We start from the raw sequence: 11,952 nt of genomic DNA, 5'->3' as shown, positions 1-11,952 counted from the left end.
TATGTGGGATTTGTTACTCAAATTGCTGTTGACAACCTTACCCAGGAAAACATATGTTTTTACTCTTTCCAATTTTTGGCCTCCCAGTTCCCAGCTAATGTGATCCAGCTTCAATTTATTTCGTCCCTCCATACACATTATCTTGCTTTTGGAGATGTTTATTTTCAGGAAGTGCTCTTCAGATAAATTGTGTAATGAATGCAGGCAGTTATTAAGACCTTTTGGAGTAAGGTCTAGGATTAAAATATCGTCCGCATACATTAGACAAGAGATATTTCTATCTCCCAGACGTGGCGCAATTCCTTCACATGTAGATATAATAGTGGGAAGGTCGCTAACATAAAGGGAGAATAAAAGGGGAGCTAAAAGACAGCCCTGTTTAAGGCCGTTCGCCGAAGGGATCAGCTGGGATAGACCCCTTTCTCCCCCCAACAGCACTTTGCACCATGTATTATCGTGCAGATCCTGTACCAAACATAAGAGTCTATGAGGCATCCCCAAGGCATTTAGTTTTCTCCACAATACCTGTCGATCGACCTTATCAAAGGCAGTGGAGAAATCTATGAATGCCGCATAGACTCTCCCCTTTCTGGCACCTATGTATTTGTCGATTATTACCGGGAGGGCGGTTAAATTATCCAAGGTCCCATGGTTTTTCCTGAAGCCTGTCTGCTCAAGTGGAAGAATATTTGAAGACTCCACTCATACGTTTATTCGTTTGAGCAGACATCTTGTGAAAACTTTGCCGATTGCATCCAGCAGTGCAATCTGGCGATAGTTCTGAGGGGATAGACGATCCCCCTTTTTAAACAATGGAACCAGGATACTTCCCTTCCAGGAGGGTAAGACCTTACCTCTTAACAGACAGATGTTGAAAATTGGACAGAGGAGCTTACTCCATTTGGTCCTGTTCTGTTTTAATACATTAATGGGCAATTCATCTGGACCCATAGCCCCTGAGCGTCTCATTTCCCCAATAGCTAAATCTATATCCTTTTCTGAGAAAGGTTCTATAGTCGAATTCATTTCCATGTGCCATACTTGGGGAGTCACAGTATTATTGCTTGCATAAAGGTTAGAGACAAAGTCCCTCCATATTTGTTCCTCGATAGGGATGGGTAGCGGGCTAATTCTCAGTCCACACCCCTCACCTATGAGGGACCAAAATTGCCTCATTTCCCCGTTAGAAGCAGCTTCTCTTATTTTTACCCAGATGACGTCCTCTTTTTCTTTGCGTAGTGAGACTAAGAGCCTTCTCCTTTTCCTTTTTAGCGTTGTTATTTGCCGTGTTAAAGCACTTGTTCTATTTAGATATTGGGCCCTTATTAATTTGTTAAGTTCTATGTTGAGCAGTCTCAGAGGGCAAGGGAATATGCCAATGGACTTTTTCTTATTCAGCTTTTTTGTCCCTGTTATCACTGACTTCAAAAACAGGGAATAATTTTCAATTTCACAACCATGCCAGGAGGGAAGCTCCGATATTGCTACATCGAGCATAGCTTCCAGATTTCGATGTGCCCTTGCGTTCCAGTAGCACCTTCCTGACTTGGTACCAAAATTTGTTTGATCGCTGTTCAGAGTCCATTGATCACATTTGGGAGGGTTTACATTCATCGAGATGGAGAGGATTCTGTGATCACTTAATGATGTGTCGATCACAACGATATCCTTTAACAACTCGAATGATTGGGTCCCTAATATTACATAATCAAGAATTGATTCCCCTTGGTAGGATTTGTGTGTGAAATTAGCTGGGGAATCCGAAGGGAGTCTCCCGTTTGCAATAATCCCATCCGTTTCTGCCAACTCATTTAATAATAGTTTGCCCCGTTTATTTGTTTTTATATTTTCTGGGAACATTGCTCGAGGAATATGGAAGGTCTCTTCTCTCATTTTGTCACAGAATAAATTTAAGCTAAAGTTGGAGATCTTGCAATTCAAGTCCCCAACTAGAATGATAATCGTTCTAGGATCTTTCTCCTTTATACTCTTGATAAGGAGGAATATCTTTTTTAAAATTGCATTAAAACCAGCTTCTGGAGGTATGTAGGCATTTATCAAGGCCAGACGGTTACCATCTAAGGGATTACCTGACCCAAATAGAGTTACTACCTGAAAAAGGTTACTTGGGTCCATGAGATGCTCATATTCCCAATTTATGCGGTTTGATAAAAGGCAAGCTATACCCCCACTGGCGTGCCCTTTTTTATTTGATGTGGCACTACCTTCCAGTACATAATAATCCTTCCCTATTTGGATATTATCATTGCACCAAGTCTCCTGGAGGCATATTATATTTGCCTCTAGGGACAAAAGGAATGCTGTTTTCTCCGAACTGTTTTTTAAACCCGCCGCATTCCAAGATATTATGGACAGTTCTTTGCTAAAGGTACGGGTTAAATAATTGTTTGCTTGATGATTTTTTGGTGAGGACCCTCGGGAGCCAGTTCCATTGGTCACTTTCTTCTCCGGTAGTAATTTGGTTAAAAAACAAGGTAGGATTAACGTAAGATACTACCCGAGAGTCCTTAGACTTCCTTATTTTTAATTCTGTGATGTCACCCACCTTATTTATATTGCCTGTAGCGGCTTGCAACAAAGAAAAAGGGGGTTTCTGTTGATTTTGAACTTTGGAAACGTTGATTTGTCAAGTTTGCGTTAACACTGGGATTACATCTATTACTCTACTCTGCAGATCTTCAGCGCGTTGCAGAATAAGGTTAGCTACAAGTTTGGAATGAAACTTCCCCCTAGTTATCATCCCCACTTCTGATTTTAATAATTGGACTCTCTCTAGATCGGCTGATTGTATGAGCTTCAGGTTAGCAGATTCTTGAAAATATTTGAGCAAGAGGGATCTATTCAAGATGCATTCAGCATCGAAGAGGGGAGAAAATTCTACCCATACAGTGTCTATATTTTTCTCCTTAGAGTCTTTTGGAGAGACACCTCTTGCGGGTGCTCCCAGAAAAGCAGTTGCAAAGGGATTAAGTGATGGAGCTACTTGGGCAGGTGGATTTTGCTCAGGTCTTGAGGAAGTTAATTTAAGTGCCTCCATGGGATCTTTTGAAGAGGCACCTCCTGCAACTGCTCCCGACAAAGCGGTTGCAAAGGGGTTAAGAGATAGAGCTACTTGGGCAGGGGGATTTTGCTCATGTCCTAAGGATGTTAAATTATGTGCCACAATTGTATCCCTGTTGTTAAAAGCTTGCTGACCGCAGGTATTTATGTCGGTTGTTAATAAAGGAGGAGATGTGGGAATAGGTAATAGTGCTGGTATTGCCAGTGGCGGAGGGGCGATATTTTTGTTAGTAGTCTTATTTTCGAGATTTTTATCTTTTTCAGCTGCCACCTGAGCTTGATATATCTCGTTCTGTAAAGAGGAATTTAGATGTTTTCTAAAAAGAACTTTCCTCCGCCTATTTTTTTCTATTCGTCTCAATAATTTCCTCTTATTCTTTCCATTCTTTTTTATTATCTCAGTTTTCCCTTTATTACTATTCTCTTCCAAGGTAGCTTCCGCCTCTATATCCCTATCTCCCTGTTGTTTCTTAAAGATGGGGAAAAGGTCATTCCCAGTTTTTGGCGGGAGTTCCCCATAGGTTTTAATTTCAGAATCATTAACTAAAGAGCCGTTAAGAGGGGGTGAGGGTAGGATGACACTTATTTTTTCATCCTCATGAGCTTTTTTTGTAGTAATGTTAACTGCTAATGATTGGTCTTTTATTCCTGCCTTATCAGGCACTGAAGATAGAAGAGAGGGCACCTTCAGGTCCTCATCCTTCTCTTTTTGGGACCTCAACAAGACTTTTAAGATTTGGGTCACTGTGTCAAGTACGCAGTCAGATCCTCCCACAAATTTTTCCAATAATTGCAAAATAGATGACAATAAATGTTCTAATATATGAAGGGAGTCAGAGAAAGGTTTATCAGTTCCCTTACATTGGAATGTATTTATCCCAGTCAGGTTTAAATTGGGACTCGTGGAAAAATTTGAGTGCGAAAACTTAGAGGGGGTGCTGCTGTATAGATGTAAACCAGTACCGTTGACATAAGTCTTTGTCTAAGATCATTGGAGACAACCCATTGTTAAAAGACCCTTTTGTTGGAGATATGTTTATTGTCTGGGGGTCTTCATCAAGTGGAATGATCCCAATATGTGGATTGGCTTGTACTATATCATTTTTTGTTTTTATGACTACCTCAGGTACAAGGTCAGTATTGTTTTTCATTGTGGAAAATAGAGGAGGAGAAAAACCGCACTTGGGGGATAATGGTGCTGCTCTTGTTACCCCTGAACTTGTTTCCACAAATACCTTATTGATTTCAGGCAACTCCTGTGAGTTATCGGGGTCAATGTCTAAATGAATAGCTTCGGAGACCTTAGTGGCCTCTGGCTTATTGTCCGTTCCTGAAACTTTATTCTTACCTCTTTCCCACAGGTTGAAAAGCTGACAAGTACTTTTCAGATTAGAAGCCTGACTAAGTTTATTGCGGAGAGGATTCGATCTGGTTTTTGTGCCTGATCTTCCTAACAGTATTTTCCCCGACCTTAGTTTCCTTGTCATCATCACAAGCCAAAAATAGGAGCTGTTAAACAATGAAAAACAAATTGATTATTAGTGCACCTAGACTAAACTGATTGGTGGATGCACTAGAAACTGGGGAGCGAAAACTGAGCCTGTATCAAATAGACTATATCTACAAATTCAGTAGAAACAAATCATACATTCGATAACATTTCGCCAGAAAGACATGAAGAGCATAACAATATGTATGTTACTAAATGCTGGAGGACTGGCCTAGCCTGGCCCTCTCGTGCCTCTGAGGGCCTCAGAGGGCCCGCCCTTGTCCCGGGCTTCTCCCGGCGCACTCCCGCGCGCTCCCGCGCCGCGGGGCCTAGAGGGTGGTTTATAGTAGGGGTCAGAGGGGAGGAGCCAGCAGGGAGAGCGTCGCAGCTGATGGTAATGCAGAGGGTCAGGCGCTCCTGGGACTTGGAGTCCTGCGCCTGCCCTCGCTCGCAGCCCTGCACCTACCGCCGCCCCAGGAAGAGATTCTGCCTGTTCAAAGATTTGGCTCACAGAGTCTCGATGTCCCAAACAGACCAACAGCACGGGTCAGAAACGCTGCAGGCGAAGCGGGACCCGCGTAGATGGTACCACGAGGAGTTGAGGAAAAGAGAAGAGCAATCCGCTGTAAAGGTGCTCGGAGTCTCTGACATTAGCAAGCAACAGGAAAGGTGAGCAATCCGATGTAATCCACAGGCACAGGAGTTTTCAGCAGCGCTGAGGCGGTGGAGGAGCCAGCAGGGAGAGCGTCGCAGCTGATGGTAATGCAGAGGGTCAGGCGCTCCTGGGACTTGGAGTCCTGCGCCTGCCCTCGCTCGCAGCCCTGCACCTACCGCCGCCCCAAGAAGAGATTCTGCCTGTTCAAAGATTTGGCTCACAGAGTCTCGATGTCCCAAACAGACCAACAGCACGGGTCAGAAACGCTGCAGGCGGAGCGGGACCCGCGTAGCGGGTACCGCGAGGAGTTGAGGAAAAGAGAAGAGCAATCCGCTGTAAAGGTGCTCGCAGTCTCTGACCTTAGCAAGCAACAGGAAAGGTGAGAAATCCGATGTAATCCACAGGCACAGGAGTTTTCAGCAGCGCTGAGGCGGGGGAGGAGCCAGCAGGGAGAGCGTCGCAGCTGATGGTAATGCAGAGGGTCAGGCGCTCCTGGGACTTGAAGTCCTGCGCATGCCCTCGCTCGCAGCCCTGCACCTACCGCCACCCCAAGAAGAGATTCTGCCTGTTCAAAGATTTGGCTCACAGAGTCTCGATGTCCCAAACAGACCAACAGCACGGGTCAGAAACGCTGCAGGCGAAGCGGGACCCGCGTAGCGGGTACCGCGAGGAGTTGAGGAAAAGAGAAGAGCAATCCGCTGTAAAAGTGCTCGCAGTCTCTGACCTTAGCAAGCAACAGGAAAGGTGAGCAATCCCGGGACAGTAGGCGACCAGATAACAAGCCTGTTGACTATCACAGGCCTCTGGTGTTTTCAAAGTGCACGCAGGTAGTAAGGGTTAAAATCCGAGGGCTGCGGTTTGGACCATGTGTGCAAGGTCTGTTCAACCAGCTTCGGGTTGCAGCAGTTCATATTTGTTGTTCTTTAACTATGTCATTGTTATTTCTTAGTGCCATCAAGTGACCCAGAGGTTTAAGGTTGGTTCTTTGTTACTAACATAATAATTGATTGTAAGGGTTTAATAACGAATGAATGTTTAAATTTTACACACCCCCTACACTGAAAACATTTATCACAGGATTTAAGTGCATTGTTTTTGTATTTTGCTATTTTTATGCTCATATTGGTTTTCCATGCCGCCGTTATCATGAGCCCTAGTTGAGGGATTGTCTAATTTCACCTTTCTTTTGGACATAAATGTATGTTTTCATTGTTTCTAAATGCAGCACGATTCTGAAATCCTTCCGTTTCCCAACTCCAAAATGAACTTTATCCCCCGAGGAGATTATCCAAGAATTGAAGGAACGTAAACGCTGCATTTTTCTTTAATTCATTTCATTCATTTAGTCTTTATTTCGTCTCTTTAATGTCACAGGGCACGTCCTGTGATGCTTGGGGTTCAAGAAGGCTCTGAGGTTCCTTTAAACTCTGCGTGGGTGGCATGTTGTGTGTATCACAAGGTGATGGTTGTCAATTGGTGTTCTAATGATTGGTATCCTCATCACCCAGCTCAAGGATACTCGTTTTATCGAACTCCGAAGATGAAAGGCGGAGGTTTTGTATCTTTTGATGGATTCAAGCATGTAGCCTGTGTGTTTCTGTAGTGAATGCTTAAATCACTAAGCTATCTTACCCTTTGCTATAATATACATCTGTCTTTTACATTAACGACTTTCTTTATTATATTATGCCTGACTTCATGAAATATCTTGTCATAACAGGCCTGGCAGTACCAGTATGACTTTGGCCAAGAAGAAGTCGATGGACTTGTTGCTGGAGCTAAACAGGTCCCAGGACTGCTTGGAGAAGGAGTGGCATTTGCTGTTCTTCCTCTCCTTGCCTGAGCCATCAGTGTTGTCTTTTCTGCTGCTACTCTTGCACTGTTTGCACTCAGAGATGCTACTCTCCCCCAGGTCCATGCCGTCCAGCTTGCCGCTCTTTCACAGGTGGGCCAACGACCGAGGTGCCCTGGCCATTCTTCATCTGTGAGGAGCTGTCGGCCCGCAGTTCTTGACGGACAGCGTCCTGTTGCGCATCTTGCCCACCTGGTAAATGTGCATGTACGCCAGCACCATAATCAGTCAGGGTGTGTAAAAGGAGCCAGCGGAGAAGTAGAGCATGTACCAGGTCTCGTTTTTGAGCAAACACTGCAGGTAGCCCTCGTCCTCAGGGTCCCTGTTGGTGGAGAGGAGCGGTGGCAAGAAGACGACTGCTGAGATGAGCTAGATGGTGACAATGATGCCCTTGATCCTGCGAGGGTTCCTCTTCAGGTCGTACTCCACCGTCTGGGTGCCCTATCTCTGATCCAGGCTTATTGCACACAGGTGGACGATGGAAGAGGTGCAGAACAGAATATCCAGTGCGAAGTAGATATCACACCAGATCACCCAAAGTACCAGTAGCCCATGAGTTCATTAGCTAGGGAAAAGGATATGACCAGGGCAGAGACCAGAATTATGTGCAAGTAAGGGAAAACCAAGAATAGAATCTGGGGAGGACCTTCAGAGCCCTGCTGTTGAACAGCACATTGGCCCACCAAGACATTCCCAACAATGGTGAAAACAATGAGAAAGCTGGCCCTGGCCACCAGACAACCCACAGGGAGAAGACACAGGGGTCACAGTGATCTGTTGACCCAAGTCATGATCCCTGGCACATCCAAGGTGGTCTTAGAGTGTCACACAAATCCCATCCTTAACCAGGCATGCCTGACTCGCCTCACCACTCCCCTAGAGCTACGCAGGCAAACTTCTGGCTGAGAAGGAAAAGTTTTTTTACATGCTGAAGGTTTTTACACCATTGCCTGTGCTTTCTTTGTCCAAAAAAGAACATCTTCACCCCAGGAGATGGGCCTAGGTGACACAGTGGGAGGCTCTCTAAAGTTTTCTACAATTCGTGAGTATCCCATGTGGAGAGGGCATGCACAGCACTTGCCATGTGGATGCCCCTCCAAATCACACTGAAGTCTTTTAAGTCAGCTGCACCAGGTTCACCCAGTCCAACAGCAGCACCCCCTTTGTGTGGTCGTGTTGCTGCCCGGATCCTCGTGTTCTGCTGCCTTGGATGGAGTCACTTTCTCTTCAAGTGCACAACCAGCCGCTGATACTGCCCGTTATTGGAGTTGTTAGGCTGCAAATCCCATTTAACCAATTGAGAGGCTTACTGACTCCCCCGGTAAGTGTTGTTCTCTCTCTATCTCGCTCCTGCTTCCCTTCTGAGAACATGTACCGGTTCCAGCGCTGCCACTGGCTATTGCATCCTTAGGCGGTCACAGAATCATGTTTAGGGGTTGCCAATCAATACTCCAGCCGCTCGCGAAACTCTGTGGAATTTGGCTGTTATTTGGGAACATCAAATAAACAACGAGGACTGGCCCACTGTGTTAGAGTGATGAAATCTAGTTAGTATTCCATGCCACCTGTAAATGTAGCTGTGTCAGCTGGGCACAAGCAGTCTTTGTTTAAAAACCCCTCACACACCAACCTGGTTGATGTCATGCTTCATCATCGGGGTCCAACCAGGCAGCCGAGTGCCGCCTGGTTGTGCTTCAATGCCTGACTACAGCGGAGCAAGTGTCATGCAGTAGTGTGAAGTTAATGAAAAGTGAATGTTAAAAAGCACCTCTGGGAATCCTTGCCTGGTAATTTATTCGTGGCGGCCCAGGGTGTCAATTAAAAGCTATGTGTTGCAACTAGTAGTAAAAAAATTATTGTCACTAAGTTGACTTAATCACGGTCTACATGTTTCAGTCCCTGTAGAGTCTGAGCGGGACTTTCTTCAGGACCAGGGTTAGTGAGTGGCAAAAAAGGAGGCCACGTGTTTAAATCTCCTACACATGCGCTAAGGTGTGTGGAAAAAAAGGTGCACCTGTGGGTTACAGGCACCTTCAGGGAAGCGAAAAAATCCTGTGGAAAGGAAGAACAGACAATGCACACCAGTGCGTTAAGAGGATTGCTGCAAGCGTGCGTTCGCTATATTACAACAGGTGGATTGCTGCAAGCGTGCGTTCGCTATATTACAACAGGTGTTATTTGGGAACTCCACAGAATTCCTCTATGGAAAAATAGTAAGAAATGTTTTTTTTCTCAAGCATGATTCATGAAACCGCAGCAGAAGCCATTTTCACAGGGTTAAAACATCTTAAACACGCTACAATTCCCAAAATTAGCATGGTACCATTGATAGACCGCGGGTTCACCTGCCCAGAATTTTACCATTCTCACCTGGGCCCATTAAAACATACACACTTTGAACAGGTAAACCTATGCTAAACTAGTGATTTAATTTTAACCTTTTAGGACCTATACCTTGACTTACCAATCCTTGTCACTGGTACCTTGAGTCATAAGGAATCAAGGGAGTTAGCAAGAAAATAGGTAGTAAATAAATATTTGGACTCATAAAATAACTACAGACTCGAGAAAGATTTAAACGCTTTACCTAAATAATTTCTTCAAATATCTGTGTCCATACTAAATGAATCAGAGCTTGATCAATTAAAAAGAATAGAATCAAAGCAAAATGATGTGAAAATATCATGAAACGTTTTTTCGGCTTTAAAACATAGGAAGAGGGAAACAGCACAATGACATACCCACACAACTTTTATATTTACCTAGAATGGTGTGAAGACCAACCCTGGCCATGGCCTGGGATAAAGGACAGGACCTCCGATAGTGCAGGTGCCAACAGGATAGAACAGGTGCAGACTAGAATCAGGCTAAGTATGGACCAAATTGGATCATGACAGGACGACCGCAGGTCAAGACCGGCACCCACAGCTAAAGTACAATGCCAGCGTCACACCCCACTCTGCAGCTAACAGTCGGACCCCGATTGGGATAGCTAATCTTCTCCCTCTGGAACCCCGATTGGGTTATCAAAATCTTCTGACAGAGTGCTCTGCCAGCACCTCTGTTCTCGATCGCCTATTGAGTGCATTGGGTCAGTGACAGGTCATCTATTCAGACAAGTCGGACAATCTAACTAGCTAAGCCTACCTTAGTTATACCATTTTCCAGGGCAGTGTACCACCCCCCCATGTTGCAAATGTGTGTATTCCCTCAGTTTGATTGGTCAAAAGACGAGGAGAGGTCATCACGCCATACCAGTAATGAGGTCATGCTTTTCAATATTCAGATCAATGTTCCCGCACAATATTTTATTTTCCCAGGCACTTTTATTCCATCCGGCAGTGAATGTATCAATAAGAATTACAATGTGATGTAACAATTTGTTCAGCTACCTTCCAAAGGGCCAGAAGGCAAGGTTCTCATGAGCATCTTCAAGCAAGTCAGGAGTTGGCAGGAATTTAATGCCATGGCTTGTAGACTCGGGTGACTTCGGCGCATGCTCAGTTTCAGGACCGAAGATGGAGCAACATTGTTCTTGATTGGTCTTAACACAAGCTAATAGCAAAGTCAAAGAAAAACAGTTTTAGAACAAAGAATAAATGAATGCACCGTATACCACTCATCTCTACTCTATTACCATTATTTAATTTTAACGACAGCATTAGAGATTATGCAGAACGAACAACTTAGTAAAAGCAGCGATGCACGCATTAGCGCATGAGAACATAGAGAAGCCATCTTTAGTTCTAGTGCGCAGAAGCAAAGTTTTCCCACCAAAGCAGAAAGTATGTCACGTGAATATGACAGACACATGCGCAGAAAAGTTCCCGCGGTGTGGCGGCAATTTTGGGTTAATCGAGTTACGGTTAGTAAAAGCACATATGCAAGCTTCCCAAGCTTACTAGAAATGTCGTGTTTTGCATTGTTAATAAGATGAAACATGTTTATTAGTGTATTACAGTTCATTTCGAGAGGGCTGATTACAAGCAAGTCTCTTTACGAGTGAAATCTTGCTCCATCAATCCCCTCTTTGATGATATTTTATATCATCACATATTACAGAAACAGATGCCAACTTTTCAACATTTACTCATTTCTATTTCGTCAAACACTCTTTTAGGCTTTTCCCCATTATTCATGTGAAAGTTTTTCATTTTCTTGTACAAATCCCATTAAATTCTTCAAGCTCTATTTCACTGAAATTTCTTTTCTTCCCTTTCTGATATACTTTATATGTTTTCTTGTGTTTGCGACATTTGCAACAAATGATTATCCCTAAAATCAGTAGTGCTACTCCCACCATTGGCATCAGTATTTTACCTACAAAACTTTTTCCTATGTTAGTGAACCAACTACCTATTGATGAGAGACCACTAATTAGTCTCTTCCATGCACTGTCAACCTCCAGTGGTTTCAATTCGTCTCTCAAATTGGTAATATTTCTCGCGTACCTTTTAATTTCTAAGCTTTCGGCTGGAATGTAAGTGCAACAATGTTGCATCTTCAGCATTCTACAGACTCCGCCCTCTTTTACCAATAATATGTCAAGAGGAAGTCGATTTTGTAAAACCATTGATCTTACTGCAACTAATTTTGTATTGATCATCAAAAATCCACTAGCAGTGTTAGTCGATAAGCGATCCACCTCTGTTGACAATTTGCAGATTCTTTGAGTGGTCCGAACCACTCCAACTGAAGGTATTATTACACTAAATATGTCACCTACAATTTCAGCAAATTATGCTCTTTTACTATGAGTTAGTCCATTAGTTTCTTCATTGCTTCCAGTGATTTTCTCCACATGGTACACCTTTGGGAATACTATTCCAAAATAGCAACTCCCGTACCAATGATCAGGTAATTTAAATTAGGCCT

At 43.9% G+C, this 11,952-nt stretch overlaps 1 pseudogene; it reads right to left on the bottom strand.

The window, feature by feature from the left end:
* Positions 1-6,936: 6,936 nt before the first annotated feature.
* On the bottom strand, positions 6,937-10,632 carry LOC147666482 (alpha-2C adrenergic receptor-like; annotated as a pseudogene).
* Positions 10,633-11,952: the final 1,320 nt, after the last annotated feature.

Source organism: Lissotriton vulgaris, unplaced genomic scaffold, assembly GCF_964263255.1.
Source record: "Lissotriton vulgaris unplaced genomic scaffold, aLisVul1.2 SCAFFOLD_2313, whole genome shotgun sequence".
Taxonomy (NCBI): Eukaryota; Metazoa; Chordata; class Amphibia; order Caudata; family Salamandridae; genus Lissotriton; species Lissotriton vulgaris.
The sequence above is the reverse complement of the archived record's forward strand: the minus strand, read 5'-3'. Positions and strand labels throughout refer to the sequence as shown.